Raw genomic sequence first — 12,256 nt, 5'->3', positions numbered from 1 at the left:
CAGGATGGTCTCTATCTCCTGACCTTGTGATCCGCCCGTCTCGGCCTCGCAAAGTGCTGGGATTACAGGCTTGAGCCACCGCGCCCGGCCCCCAGATACTTTTAAAGCAAATGGTATCACCAATCTGCACTGCTTGTTCCTTGAAGATGTTTTTCTTCCCAGTCAATGTCACACCCTTGGGAGGAGAACTGAAAGTAGCTGAAGAAAACAGCTTACATTTAAATGAGAAAAAAAGACGGTTATTTTTGGCATCAGTGTGTTTTACCAATGCCCCCTTTGCTTTGCGGGTGCAAACTCTCCCTCGGAGAGCAATGCACTTTCTGCCAATCGTTTTGAGAAGTAAAAGGAGAGGTTGTAAAAGACAACTGCCATTCATTCCCCTCTTGGAAATGTCAGGTTTCAGGATGATCCTCCAAGGTAAGAAGACTGCTTTGAACACACCTCTGTATCTTCAAAAAGAAATATGTATAAGAGAGTGAAATACTAGAAACTTGTGGACTTTTATTGATCCGTGGATTAATCATAAAAGGAAGGCTCCAAGAAAACAATATTCCCAGAAGGCCCTTAGTTTGGTTCTCTGGAGGCACCTCACATTATGGGGCCAGATACCACTATGGTAAAATCTAGGAGCGGTGAGGGGTAAATCTTTTGTGGTGATCAGTGATGCTGTTCACTGAACCTTTCCAGGCTCTCTACCTGCCAGGCTCTGCGGGGCCAAGGGACTGCACTGTAAAGAAAAACAGTGGCATTCTGGAGTGGCTGGTTTCCCACAACATCCTCACAAATTCAACTTTCTTTTTTTAAATGGGAAAAGGTTTACTTTGAAAGATGAGCTAAGGGAAAAGAGAGCCCACATTATAGAAGGGAAGAGTATATACCAAAGTTGTGTCACGTATATTGAAGCTACCCACATTGTATGCCTTTTTAAAGAGTCTCCATTTAGCCCAGCTTGAAGATGGGGGGGAAAACATTCTTTTAAAAATTGTTTGACAAAACACAGCTAGCGAATCTCCATGGAAAATATATTCCTGCTAATTCCTCATCTCATTTCAGGGAATTGTAAACATTCTTTTTTTTTTTAGATGAAGTCTCGCTCTGTCACCCAGGCTGGAGTGCAGTGGTGTGATCTCAGCTCACTGCAACCTCTGCCTCCTGGGTTCAAGCGATTCTCCTGCCTCAGCTTTCCAAGTAGCTGGGATTATAGGTGTGCGCCACCATGCCTGGCTAATTTTAAACATTCTGTTATTTTAAATAATCTATTCTGCATTCTATTTAGCTCAGTATATATGTCCCAACAAGCTAAAGAACCAAGAGCATAAACATCAACTCCTCAGGATGGTGAAACCCCACTCTTCCCTCCTCTACCAAGGAGAACACAGGCCTGGCCTAGGAACTGAGTAGGGGGCCACTGTGAAACAGTAGTTTCAGTATCTGGACAGATTATTTTCCATTTTTAAAATAAAAAACATAAAAATAAGTGTCCCAATATTTTATTTGCATACCATTCTGGCATAGATCATCCCTTAGGATGCATCAACATCATTTCAGAAAAAAAAACTAAGAGAATATTGTCTTCTACATTCTCATTAAATTTCCTTTTAATCTGTGGTTCAACATTATTGTTCCTAATTTTAGTTATTTATGGTTTTGTCTTGGTTTTCTTAACCAAACTTGGTAGTTTTTTGTTTGTTTGTTTGTTTCTTTCTTTCTTTCTTTCTTTTTTTTTTTTTTTTTGAGATGGAGTCTCACTCTGTTGCCAGGCTGCAGTGCAGTGGCACGAACTCGGCTCACTGCAACCTCCGCCTCCTGGGTTCAAGTGATTCTCCTGCCTCAGCCTCTCAAATAGTTGGGACTACAGGCATGTGCCACGAAGCCCAGCTAATTTTTGTATTTTTAGTAGAGACAGGGTTTCTTCATGTTGGCCAGGATGGTCTCAATCTCGTGACCTCATGATCTGCCCACCTTGGCCTCCCAAAGTGCTGGGATTACAGGCACGAGCCACCGTACCCGGCCCTTGGTAGATATTTATTAGTTTTATTGGACTGTTTAAGTAATGATCTTTTGTATTTATCACTTTTTCTATCCTTCTAATTTATTATTACACTTTTACATCTAATAATTATTTCCTCTTCCCTTTCTTAGATTTACTTTATTGTGATATCAGCTTCTTGAGTTAAACACTAGAATTTTTTCTATTTTTATTTTTTAGTTTTAATCTTTCTGGTTTTTTGATTAAAAAAATTTAAGATGCTTTTTTGGTTAAGGTACACTTGACAAATACAAATTGTATATATTATGTTTGTGGTGTACAATGTAAGTAATGTTTTGATATACATTGTAAGTAATGTTATGAAGTACATTGTGAAATGATTAAATCAAACTATTGAACATATCCATACCTCATATACTTTTTTTGTGGTGAGAATAAAGATCTACTCTCCTAGCAATATTTAAATACACAATACACTTTTATTAACTATAGTCACCATACTATACAATACTAGACCTCCCAAACTTTTATTTTTTTAAGTGAAAGCAAGTTTATTAAGTAAGTAAAGGAATAAAATAATGACTACTCCATAGGCAGGGCAGCCCTGAGGGCTGCTGGTTGCCCATTTTTGTGGTTATTTCTTGAGTATATGCTAAACAAGCGGCAGATTATTCAATGAATTAATAATAATTCATTATTATTCCCTTTTTAGACCATATAGGATAAGTTCCTGAGGCTGCCATGACATTTGTAAACTTAGACCTCCCAAGTTTATTCATCCTGCCTAATTGAAACTTTATATCCTTTGACCAACATCTTAAAATGATTTTTTTCTCAGAATATAGCTTTTGTTATATTGATAAGGAATGTTTTCCTTATGCCAATATCTGAATATATTAATAATGTTTAAATCCATAATGGCATATTTGATTCCTTTGTTGACTTAAGTCTTATTTAGGAGGGTGTCTTGATATTTTCAAATAGTTGGATTTGGGGGAGAAAGAACAGTTTTGGAGATTTTTTCCAATTTAAAATCTTTGATTGCATTTATAGCATTGTGGTCTTAAAAAACTATCTATACCACTTCCGCTGTGGGAAGTGTATTACAATTTTTCTCTGAAAAATTTTCCTCTGAAATAGGCTGTCATAGGTTCTCTGGATGGGTCCTAGTTTCCAAATTTAATCTCTAGTTCTTCCTCACTAGCCTTAAGAGTGGCATAATTCTTAACAACAACAACTCATAACCAACATCAAATTAGCTTCACTATGATTTATTGAGGCCACTCTCAAAGAAAACGTCCATTCTGGAAAGGAGTGAAGATAACAAAATTCACAGCGCCACAGTCAGCAATGGCGTGGGCTCTTTTGCTTCTTGGAGCAGGACAAGTTAGCCCCTGGATTCCTTGATTCCCGCCCCGGCTGACAAACCTAGAACAGCGGTACAGACATCCTCCCTGTGCGTGCCCAGCTGTTCCGTTTTGCTTCACAGCCTGTGGGGGATGGAGGGGTGGTAAAATATTGGTAACTTGTGTGATAGAACTGATGGTACTAGTCAGCCATCTCACCCACCTCCTAAAGGCGCCTGCCCAGCTGTAACCCCCGCTGAGTGACCTGGCCTTGGAGGGGGCACATTCCACAATGCGTGTTCTCAAATGAATGTTCTGGAAACATAGGCGCTCTCCAAAAACGCCTGCTCAAAAACGTTGGGAACTAATTATAAAAACAACCGTCGTTTTATTTTATTTCTATTTTGCACCCACAGGATGGACATCTTTGAGGCCATGCCTTATCTGGTATCCAGCCGGAGGGAAAGCGCAGGCTCAGGATTTCTCTCTGACAGATCAGAGCTGGTGGCCCGATTTGCATAACTGATGTAAATAATCTGTGATTCTGCAGCTGCCAGAAAAGTAGGTCTCTCTAAGGAACAAAGTTTTTCTTCATGTCCATTAACCATCAGTACTAATTTTACTATTTGATCCTTCACATTCATGCTTCTGTTACTGTCTGCTTGATGTTTTGCTTGGCTCAACTTAAAGACTGAGTTGATGAGGATTTTATTTTAATTACTCCAGTAATAAGCTCATTGTAAAAGTTAAATAAGAGATGATAGAAAATTTTAACATCTTTGCCCAAGCGGCCCCCTCCTGTTCTTTCCTCCTGAAGTGTTAACTTAATGTTGTCTTTTAACAGATGCATACAAATGAATATTGAGGTTTAAAAAAAAAAAAAGGAATCATGCTATAGGTATGAATTCCATAATTTTCTTTGAAGGTGAATTTTTCTAATTTTTAAATGTATATATTTCAGGCAATGCTACTTAGCATATAACACTTAATGACTTTCAAAGTTTTATTATACCAGTATAAAATCATCTATTTGGGTCCCATTTTATGTTTATCACTTTAACTGATGTTTTTAAAAACTGTTTTGTTGTGATATAATTTACATATCATCAAATTCGCCTGTGTTAAGTGTACAATTTAATAATAATTTTACTCTATTTAAGGAGTTGTGCAACCATCAACAAAATCCAATTTTAAAACATTTCCATCATCCTAAGAAGAAACTTCACACCATCACTCTCCATTCCATCACCAGCCATAGACAATGAGTAATGCAGTTTCTGTCTCTTATTGTCTGCCTTTTTCTTTTGGACATTTCATATAAATGAGCTCATACAACATGTAAGCTTGGCTTCTTTCACTGAACACAATATTTTTGAATTATGTCCACATTGTAGCATTTATCAGTACTTCCTGCCTTTTTTCTTGCCAACTAGCATTCCTTAAATTAAGTTTCACCTGGCGTGTATTTACTCATTTTTACATTTTTGCACTTAATACATCATGATGTTTTAGGTGCCTTATAAATAGCAAAAGACTAAAATTTGTATTTAACCACTTAACCACTGAAAGTGTGACTAAAATTTCCCAGGAATTCAGAGGAGAATGGGATCAGGCAATGTTTCAACCAAGGGGCATCATCTGATCGTCAAGGAAAGGCAGAGTTTGAATGAGACTCCGCTGAGGGGTGGAAGGAGATGGAGGCTATTTCATTTATTTATTTATTTATTTTTAAATTTTTTTTGGCAGGGTGGGGGATGAAGTTTTGCTCTTGTTGCCCAGGCTGGAGTGCAATGATGCCATCTCGGTTCACAGTAACCTCCGCCTCTTGGGTTCAAGTGATTCTCCTGCCCCAGCCTCCCAAGTAGCTGGGATTACAGGTGTGCGCCACCATGCCTGGCTAATTTTTGTATTTTTAGTAGAGACGGGGTTTCACCACATTGGTCAGGCTGGTCTTGAACTCTTGACCTCAGGTGATCTGCCTGCCTCGGCCTCCCAAAGTACTGGGATTACAGGCGTAAGCGACCACGCCCGACCAAAGATGGAGGCTATTTCAACCTGAAACATTGGGCCAAACATTGAGTCTGAGCCAGCAGATCTTTTATTTAGGAGGCAAATGAAAATTGAAAGAAGACCAAGCTGAAAGTGGATAACTAGTTGTGTGACCCGAGAAAGTTCCCCAGTCAAGGTCTCCATTTCTCACCTGTGAAATCCAGGTGTTAAGTTCTCATCATCTCTAAGGTTCCTTCTGGTTCTAAAATTCTGTAGAGGTTAGAACAAAATATGATAGTATTTTAAGTCATTAAAGAAAGCTGTAAGCATAGTTTCATTTTCACAGCATATTGTTGGTCATAGTGCTTGCTTTATTAAACATCAAGTCTTTGGAATGCAATAGCTAACTGTAACACTAAAACTATAAAAAACAGGATTTATTTACAGCAGTATTTTTGACAGGTGCTCTTAGAAGGCCTTGTATAATAAAACAGAAATTTTATACATTAGTAATGTGTACAGTAGAAATTTGAAAGATATCCTCGGGGGAACCAAATTGTTAGATATATCTATAAAACAAGAATTAAAGGCTCTAGGAAGCTGTACTTATAAATAGCAGAAAAAAATAAGAATTTTTAAAAAATGATTCACTAAATGTAAAAATGAGAGATATTACAGAAAGAGGAATGAAGGAAAGAAATGAAACTTCCATCAAAATTTATGTAATAGTTTGGTTATACTGAAAATAAGGAAGTTTTAAAGTGTGGTAATCATTTATAGTTTTGTCTGAATAAGAATAAAATTAGAAAGATGTGAAACTTTGAACTTGCACTAAAGAACAACAGGTCTTCTTGCATGCATAATGATTGGTCTGCCCTAACTGCAGTAGTCTACAAAACCATAAATCATTATTATTTAGTACAAATAATTTTAAATCTTTAAAAGTATTTTATTGTCTGATATTTCTAAGAGTGCAATTTAAATCTACATTTATCTCTTTTTTTTTTCATTTTTAATATGAGACAGTGGTCTCACTGGGTTGCCTAGGCTTATCTCGAACTCCTAAACCCAAGGGATCCTCACACCTTAGTCTCCCAAGTAGCTGAGATTACAGACGTGCATCACCATGCTTGGCCCTAATTCTACATTTAAATTTAAATGCAGAACATTCATGGCTTAGCTAAAGTAGCAGTCATCCCCAAGATTTTCTTCAGAGATTGTATCTAGGTGTATAAAATATTGGCCAGGTGCAGTGGCTCACTCCTATAATCCCGACACTTTGGGAAGCCTATGCAGGAGGATCACTTGAGACCAGGATTTGAAACTAGCCTGGGCCACATAGCCAGGTCCTGCCACTGCAAAAAAATTAAAATAAAAATTAGCCAGATATAATGGCACGTGCTTGTAGTCCTGCTACTCAGGAGGCTGAAGCAGGAGGATCGCTTAAGCCCGAGAACTCAAGGCTGCAGTGAGCTATGATCACACCACTACACTCCAGCCTGGGTGACAGATCAAGACTCCATTTTTAAAAAAGAAACTAACAGATAAATAAATTTGTTAATTAAATCAATCTAAATTAAATTAAAATATTACTAAGTCCACATGTACATTAATGGAAAAAAACCACAATTACTTATGCATCAACATAATATAAAGAATGATGTATTTTACATGTTCTCGCATTCTCTCCTGAACCATGCCTGGGAAGTCTGTAGTCAAAGTTGAACATGTTGTCATTTCACATTAAAATGTAGGTTATTGATTTTTCTTGTTTCTTCCCACATTGTCACTGACCCATATCCTGTAAGACAGCAAAAGAGCTTTGACATCAGAAGGTGGGTAAGGGTAATAGAAAATCACTAATGTTTGGAAATTCTGTGCTGAAAAAGTGGATTGACCAACATGTAATTGGTTAATGGATAAATTCCAGGACTGGATAAGCTAGCATTTTATTCCAACACAAGTAAAACATTACACAAAGGAAGTGGATTCATTTTTTAAAATTCAGACATAGTTTTCCTATCCTAAAGCATATTTGCATCCGCTAGCAGACAAGTACAGGTAATTGCCTCCAGGTGTTTGCCTGCAGGAAGTCATTGAAATTCAGTGCTAGTAATGGCAGTTTTCTGCCCAGCAAAAACTAACCTACAGGAACCTCAGAGGCACAGGTATATATTAGAATAGCAATGCCAGCCCTCTGAAAGGCCATAGATTCAGAATGACCAGTTTAACAGGATACAGATTGAATAAAACAAGAATGAAGTTATGTTTTTTAACAATAAAAAAATTTAAGATTAAGAAAAATGATTTTCTTCTGCTTTTAAAAAATTTTAAACATTACTTGTTTTTCTTACATTTTTACTCATTGATGGTAACTGTCTAGCAATCATTTTTTCTCCCAGACAATATAGAAATTACAAGAACAATTACATTTATCTTAAAGTTCTGTTTTTATGAAAGCTCATGTTCAAAAATAACTTATTATTAAACAATAACCCAGGTATTTTTTCCACTGCAAATAGATACTCTAGGATATTTAAAGATGGCAGATTAACCATTAGCATTTAGCTCAATGCTACTGCTTGAATGACAATAATTTTTTTTTTGAAAGACACAGCATACAAAGACAAAATAAACAAGAATAGAGACAACAGCAACAGAAACTTGGAAGCTGGGAGGAGATCTGAGAAAGCTGGATTCTCAGCCAACTTCAGAGAGAGCTGAGAAGCAGACTGATTTTTTGTTTTGTTTTGTTTTTAATTTCAAGTACAAATCCAAGAATGAGCATCATCAGATATCTCTGGAAGTTCTGTTGCAAGTAGGGTTGCTGAAGAAGCAGCTGGCCCTTCTCATCTCCTCCCCACTTCATGAAACAGGTCAGCTACCCATCTTAGCAGAAGATCTAAGAGATTTATTTCCTGGAGACAGACACAGAGGGTTCGAACTAAAAAGCGGGCAGTTGAGCTTACGCACTAACTGCAAAAACTCTTCATATTTCTTAACCTTTTCTAGGTTGGAACACCGTTTGCTAAGTACACACACTCTTGTGAGTGCATACACAGGCATACACAAACACATATTCCCTAGGCAGACGAATAGAAGTCTTCTCTGGGGAATTTGACCAGCCCAATAGAAAAGATCTGAAAATATTGCCAATGAGGGCTCCAGTAGGCAGGCCACGATACAGTGAAGTCCCTGGTCAATAACTAGTCACACACTCCTCCTCCAGTCGGCTTTTTTTTTTTTTTTTTTTTGAGACCCAGCCGGCTCTGTTGCCCAGGCTGAAGTGCAGTGGCACGATCTCAGCTCACTGCAACCTCCGTCTCCCGGATTCAAGCAATTCTCCTGTCTCAGCCTCCTGAGTAGCTGGGACTACAGGTGTGTGCCACCACGCCCGGCTAATTCTTGTAGTTTTAGTAGAGATGGGGTTTCACCATTGGTCAGGCTGGTCTCAAACTCCTGACCCCAGGTGATCCACCCACCTCGGCCTCCCATAATGCTGGGATTACAGGCATGAGCTACCACACCTGGCCTCTAATCGGTTTTTAGTGCACGCATGCCTAGTAGGAGTAGCCACACAAGGATTCTAGGATGGGATTCTAATATGGGAGACACGGAAACAAACAGTCAGGGAAAAAAGCAATGAGAGAAAACAGAACCTGGAGGGGAGGATAACATTTGAAAATGATCCTTAATACGTTCAGATAAGATATTGCATGTAAAAGACAAGAAAAGGGTGCTATTTTAGAAAAAGAATATTTTGAGGAAGAAGAACTTTAAAATAATTTAAAATAGAATTGTGAAAGTAAAAAAAGCAATAGAAGAGTTGGAAGATAAATTAGAGGAAATCTTCTAAAAGCAGAGCAAAAATAAAAAATAAGGGATAAAAGATAAGAAAAAAATACAGGATATGTCCAGCAGGTCCAACGTCTATATGATAGGAGTTCCACAAAGAGACAACTCAAGAAATAGAGAATAGGAAATCATCAGTGAAACAATCCAAAAACATTTCCCCCAAATGAAAGAACATGAGTTTTTAGATCAAAATAAACCACACGGATCCAGCACCAGAAATAATTTAAAAACCAACATGAAGACCGGGCACAGTGGCTTATGCCTGGGAGGCCAAGGTGGGCGGATCATGAGGTCAGGAGATCGAGACCATCCCAGCTAACGAGGTGAAACCCCATCTCTTCAGAAAAATACAAAAAAAAAAAAAAAAAAATTAGCTGGGCTTGGCGGTGGGTGCCTGTAGTCCCAGCTACTTGGGAGGCTGAGTCAGGAGAATGGCATGAACCTGGGAGGCGGAGCTTGCAGTGAGCCGAGATCACACCACTGTACTCCAGCCTGGATGACAGAGCGAGACTCCGTCTCAAAAAACAAAAAACAAACAAAAAAGCCCACCAACATTAAGACACATCATTAGGACATTTTTGAAACTCTGAGATGAAGAGAATATATTGTGAGCTTCTAGAAAGAAGAGATTTTATAAGAAGAATCAAGATTCATAGTGACTTGACATTTCATAGTAGAAATATTGGAAGCTAGAAGACAATGAATTTAATGCCTTCGAAATTATGTGGAAAAATTCATTTTATTCTAGAATTCTCTATCCAGCCAATCTATAAATTAGGCATGAAGGTAGAATAAAGACATTCTCCGATTTCCAAGACCTCAAAATGTTTTGTTTGCTGTGGACCCTTTGTTAGGAAGCCCTAGAGTATGGGACCACCTAAAATGAGGGAATAATCTCAGAAAGAAGGAAGGGATGGGATCCGGGAAATTGTGACCCACTTGAGAAATGGGAGAAGTCAACCCCAGGGATGATGGTGAAAGGGATCCCATAAACACCGCTGAGTCAGGCGTAGGGTGTGACTCGAGAATACAGGTCAGAAAGCTCTAGGGGAGAGCTATTGGATAGGACCCAATTAATACTGTATTAGGTTAGTTTGAATGTGTTGAGATGACATTTACTGATCTTAGGTTGAATTACTAAGTACAGTCATGTGTTTCTTAATGACAGGAATACATTTTGAGAAATGTGTCATTAGGCCATTTTGTTCTGCTAACATCATGGAGTGTCCTTGGTAGAGCCTACTACACACCTAGGCTGTATGTGACAGCCTATGGCTCCTAGACTACAAATCTGGACAGCATGTCACTGTACTGAATACCCTAGGCAACTGGAACGCAAGGGTAAGTATTTGTGTATCTAAACCTATCTAATCAAACACAAGGTGCAGTAAGAATATGGTATAAAAGGATTTTTTGTTGTTGTTGTTGTTGTTTGTATTTGTTTTTTTTAAGACGGAGTCTTGCTCTGTCGCCCAGGCCGGGGGTGCAGTGATGCGATCTCAGCTCACTGCAACCTCTGCCTCCCGGGTTCAAGTGATTCTTTTGCCTCAGCCTCCTAAGTAACTTGAATTACAGGCGTAAGCCACAATGCCCAGCTAATTTTTTATAGTTTTAGTAGAGACAGGGTTTCACCATGTTAGCCAGGATGGTCTCCATCTCCTAACCTCGTGATCCACTTACCTCCGCCTCCCAAAGTGCTGGGATTACAAGCGGGAGCCACCACGCCTGGCCAATATAAAAGGTTTTAAAAATGATACACCTAGATAGAGCTCTTCCCATGAATGGAGCTCACAGGACTGGAAGTTGCTCTGCGTGAGTCAGTGAATGATGGTGAGTGACCGTGAAGGCTTAGGACATCCCTGTACCCTACTTCAGACCTTTATAAACACTGGACATTTAGGCTATACTAAATTCATTTTTTAAAATTTTCTTTCCTCAGTAATAAATTAACCTGAGCTTACTGTAACTTTTTAACTTTATAAACCTTTTAATTTTTTTTAACTTTTTGACTCTTTTGGAGTAACACTTAGCTTAAAATCCAAACACATTGTACAGCTGTACAAAATATTTTCTTTCTTTGTATTTTATAAACTTTTTTCTATTTTTATTTTTTACTCTTTAAACTTTTTTGGTACAAACTAAGATATAAACACACACATTGGCCTTGGCCTGCACACACACGTGATCATCAAGACATTACTAGGTGGTAGGAATTGTTCGGCTTCTTTACAATCTGATGGGACCACTGTCGTATATGCTGTCTGTTGTTGCCTGAAATGTCATTGTGTGGTGTACACAGAAAGCCAAGCAGATACACAAACTAAGCAATGATGCTCTTTATGGAACCACAAAAAGGGAAAAATACTCACAGTGTATCGTACGGCTTAGCTGTGAATAGTATTCTTAGTCTCGGTGATAATGGACCTGTAAACACCGACTGTTGCCCCAACCAAAGCAATAATTTACATGGGGCACTAGGGGACAGCAATGTAACTGTGTGTGCTTGGGAACAGAGGGAGCGGCACAAAAAGAGAGTTAAAGCTCCACATTTCAGAGTGAGAAGGCAATAGATAATCTAAAATTGAAAAGTCAAAAATTACACTTTATTTCGAGATGCAAATGTAAATATTAAACAATTGGTAAAAGAGTTGAAAATATTTTTGTCTAGGGAGTGGGAAATAGTGACAGCAGAGATGGCAAGAAACAGCATTTTTTTCTTAATGTGCCATAACACAATCTGACTCTTTAAACTCTGATGAAATATTATACATTGATGTAAATGAAAAACAAAAGAAAACATTGAGATGAAAAGATATACTCCTAAAATCTTTGGGCGAACCATTTTAGGTGCTATGGCTGAGGTAGATAACTTATCTGATAATGACTATACCTTTCTACTTATTAATTCATTCATAGGGTTGTGTGAATAAACATTTATTGAATGATTACCACATGGAAAATTCCATGGGAAAGGTAAATATGGAAGGAATATACCATGATTTTCTTCCTTACATTGCTTGCAAGTGAACATGACATATATTTAAGATATGTTTTGTGTGCTTATATCAATAAATAA

The 12,256-nt window shown here is 38.1% G+C and overlaps 1 long non-coding RNA gene across 1 annotated transcript; it reads right to left on the bottom strand.

Annotated features, from left to right (window-relative positions):
- Positions 1–3,245: 3,245 nt before the first annotated feature.
- LOC102118094 (uncharacterized) lies at positions 3,246–7,192 on the bottom strand. The gene is made up of 3 exons (XR_276750.4): positions 6,997–7,192; positions 5,537–5,595; positions 3,246–3,480 (listed from the first exon to the last, which is right to left on the bottom strand). It is a non-coding gene; the product is annotated as an uncharacterized lncRNA (long non-coding RNA).
- Positions 7,193–12,256: the final 5,064 nt, after the last annotated feature.

The sequence above is a fragment of the Macaca fascicularis genome, chromosome 4 (assembly GCF_037993035.2).
Source record: "Macaca fascicularis isolate 582-1 chromosome 4, T2T-MFA8v1.1".
In the NCBI taxonomy this organism is placed as follows: Eukaryota; Metazoa; Chordata; class Mammalia; order Primates; family Cercopithecidae; genus Macaca; species Macaca fascicularis.
This window is presented reverse-complemented; position numbering and strand designations above follow the sequence as displayed.